The sequence below is a fragment of the Pinus tabuliformis genome, chromosome 1_2, assembly GCF_031772625.1.
Source record: "Pinus tabuliformis cultivar Carrire ecotype Pingquan chromosome 1_2, CPIR1, whole genome shotgun sequence".
Lineage (NCBI taxonomy): Eukaryota > Viridiplantae > Streptophyta > Pinopsida > Pinales > Pinaceae > Pinus > Pinus tabuliformis.
In genome coordinates, this window is record NC_142298.1 from 1,085,975,063 (window position 1) to 1,085,979,067 (window position 4,005).

At 35.6% G+C, this 4,005-nt stretch overlaps 1 pseudogene; it reads right to left on the bottom strand.

The window, feature by feature from the left end:
* Positions 1–483: 483 nt before the first annotated feature.
* Positions 484–1,264, bottom strand: LOC149209944 (uncharacterized; annotated as a pseudogene).
* Positions 1,265–4,005: the final 2,741 nt, after the last annotated feature.

Below are 4,005 nucleotides of genomic sequence, written 5' to 3' on the forward strand. Positions count from 1 at the left end.
AGCTATGCTCTTGTTGCAACATGCACTAGTGATTAAGGGATTTGAACACTAAACACCTCCTTACACTATTTTTTTTACAAAACCATTACTAATTAAACTACCACTAAAACTTATGTTACATATAATATTATTAAATCATACTTTATTTACATTATTTTATATATAACATTACTAAATCTAATTATACTTTATTTACATTATTTTATATCTAATATTACTAAATCTTATCTCTTTATATATAGGCATACTCTAAAAAAAAGACTTTTGAGTCAGAATTAGGCCAAACAATAAGACTATGTTCAAAGGAATTATGCCAAAAAAAATTGCTTGCGTGTATTTTTTTCTTAGGGAAACCTGTTACACCAATTTTGAGATAGTCAACTGCTATCCACAAATACACTGGCTCATATAAATTCCATAAAGAGTGACCTAACATATTAAATTTAAAATTTAATTCTTTGGAAACTGTAAAATTTTACACATTTATTGAAATAAAAGCAAATTAACTCCAAAGAAATTATGATATAACCTAAAGGAAAGTAGGTCTAATATGAACTTTCCTTGTCCTTGAACTTTTATGTAATCAACATCCAGAGCCTCCAACTACAATACAAACGACATTTCTTGAGACTACGACTTCTCTATTGGTAATAATTCGCTACATTTGTTAACGTTTTGGTTTTTATGAGTCTCGGCAGCAACAGGGGTAGACGTTGGCGGGGCCCCCTTCTTTCTCTGCATGAATCGAGCCTCTCGACGACGTACGTTTCAAGCGCCGAGGTGGGAGTACTGGAATGATATTCGTCGAGTTGCTGGATCCGGCTATGGCAGTCAGAAAGCTGGCTACTAGATGTGGTTGAGGAGATTTCAAAGAAACCGGTGGAAAAGTTGGGTTGGAAGTAAGTGGATTAGTTAAACCGGTGTGGGCCTGACGATGCTTGAAGGACTTGCAAACAATTTCAAGGGGGAAGTTGAGAATGGTGTTGAAACCTCTCATGGCAAAGGAAGCCTTATCGTAAGCCATGGCCACCTCCTCTCCTGTTTCAAATGTTCCCAACCATACACGGACTCCATGCCTCGTCGAATCCCTTATCTCCGCCATGTATTTTCCCCACGGACGCTTCCGCACTCCTCTATAATTCATTTCACTCCCTTTCGAGACCGAGTGCTGTAAATCCGAAGCTCTAGGCACACTCGAATTTCCACTGCAGCTTGCGCATGAGCTTGAGTGCCGACTCCAATGTTTCAATTGCAGTTGACACATTTCTCATTAGGGATACGGGCAACATCTTCTGGCTCGAGAAAATGGAAATAGAGTGGGACTATTCATTTATGTCGAGCGGGACTACCCAATTTGAATTCAAAATTTTGGGCGGCACTTACTAATTTGAAATGTTGGACGGGGACTGGGGCATTGAATGAATGTACTTGGATGTATTGAATGAAGGGTTGAAGTCCAAGAAGTGCTGTGAGATAAATAAAGTTGCAATGATGTTGAGCCGTGAACGCTGCCGGAGAAACCATGCCCGAGTCGATCTATGGCCGCTACCGAAGAAACCATGATGATGCATGGACATGTATGCTAATATTTTCATGTAAGCCAATGATTGGCTTAGTGACTTGTTTTTAAGAATCGCCATATGAATCCCACCATGATTCTTTGATATGATGATAATGGGAAACAATAAATTCTTTGATAGGATGATAATGGGAAGCATTAAATAGTAACTTTATTAAGGTGAAATGCATATTTATTTATCGTACCAATCCAAGGTCTGGTCATAGAAACGTACCTTAAATGGCTATGCTTTTCTCATCATACATTTGGGATTTTAAATCATTAAGCTTTTTATTTATTTGCAAAGGTCCTCTTCATATAAAGGTAAAAGTAAACCGAATTTTCTCTCCATTACACATCGAGTTTTTTAAATGGTTAAGATTTTTTTAATTTGCAAAGGTCCTTTTCATTATACATGTAAAGTCCAAGGTCATCTTCATATAAATGTACTGTTTTAAATGGCTAAAATTTATATATCCAGGTTGAAATCCAGGGTTTTCATCTTCATATAAATATACTGTTTTAAATGGCTAAAATTTATATATCCAGGTTGAAATCCAGGGTCTTCAATGTTTAGGATGTTTATTTATTTGCAAAGGTCCTCTCTACTATACATACTAGATTATGAATTGCTTAACTCAAAGGCCAACCCTTTGCACATTATTTTTGACATCTTTGTTCTGATTGTTATTCCCTCACGTCCAAACTATGTTATATATGCAAGATTTTAAATTGCTTAACGTAAAGGTCATCCATTTGCACCTCATTTTTGACATATATTTCCGGATTCTTATTCCCTGTGGTCCAAGCTATGTTAATGATCGTCAATATTCGTGTTGCTAAACAACATTTCATGCTACTGACCATAGATACATGATAATTGAAATATGTGCAATAGTACTAAATGTTGTATAGAAATAGTAATATTGCTATGTGCAATAGTACTAAGTGTTGTATAGAAATTAATATTGCTTACCTTAAGAGTTGTCTAATAGAAATTTTTGTAAGATATGGATCAAATTTACTTGAAATTTTTGGAAATAGGGATTACAGCGATCAAGGTTTAGGACCTAGCGTGCCACTAATTTTTTATGTTTCTGTTTTTCACCTTTTTTTTATTCTTCTCATATCCCAATCCCGTGCAATAAGTGATATATAAGTGACCTCCCCATTTCTGATTTAGGTTATTGCATTCTAAAACCATTAGAATTTGATAATTTGTATACTAATATATTATATATCTGAACATGGTTGCATAGCTAGCAATGTGGATAGAGATTAATTTAATCAGCTTATAATTTTGTTTGGAAAATAATAGAAAACTTGGTAAAATTTTGATTGAATCCAGCAGAAATTTTTGGGATTTGAGAAAAAAAATAAAAAATAAAAATCCCAGCAAGTCACCCAAAATTGTGACCTTGGTAGAGAATGCCTCTGGACATCTGCTTATCCCTACAGAGCAATGTGAATATTACTCAATGCAAGTAGTCAGAGCTCTAAAGATGCCTAAATTCCTATTTCAATTTTTGAAAACTTGCCCACAAAATGTAAGTCATTTACCTTAATGTTATTGCAACTTTTTTCCCTTTCAAAAAAAAATAAAAAAAAAAAGAAGTAAATTTCAATGGCCATAGATGTGTTCAGACCAAATATTCCAACTTTTTTTCTTTTCAGAGAGAAAAGAGTAAATCTCAATCGCCATATATGTGTTCAGACCACATGTAAATTATTTACTTTTTCTTTTCAGAGAGAAAAGAGTAAATCTCAATCGCATAGATGTGTTCAGGCCAGTGATCATATATTTACAGAAACAAATGGCCACAGAGAAAACAGAGAAAATATATTTAGTCAGACAAAACTTTTGTAAGTCCACAGACATGATAGAGTAGCCTGGTATCAGAGGACATAGAGGATCAGAGAACAAAGATCCTTTATGTTGTAGAAACTGTCATAAGGCCAACACAATTAAAAAACAAAATTCGCTCCCAACATAGAACCCTGATAGAACCCTGCAGTGGTAGAGCCATGTTATAATGGGATGGAAGCTTCACCTGTCAAAGAGCCAGCGCAAAACCGCTGGAAGATGATGCGGTCCGAGACAGAGCAACAACTCAATTTAGATAGGAAAATGAAAAAATACCACTCACAAATCTCTGATTGGAAACTTCCAAATCTCGAAAGCTGGAGAATTTAGGGAACCCCTGTGGTTAGCCCAATCAATAAAAAATTTAGAATTGCCAAAGACACAGAGAGATAGGATGTCAAGCCAGAGGGCACATTGGAGGACCCCAATGTACAAGAAGTTTGGGGATATAAGTCGTTCACTTCAATGCCACTGCAACCTTTCCTCCCGAGCTCATTTCAATTATTTTTCCAAAATCTCTGGGACTATCCTCTCCCATTGCATTTTGGTGACCATTTCTCGCTTTATCTATGAAGTTGCAGAA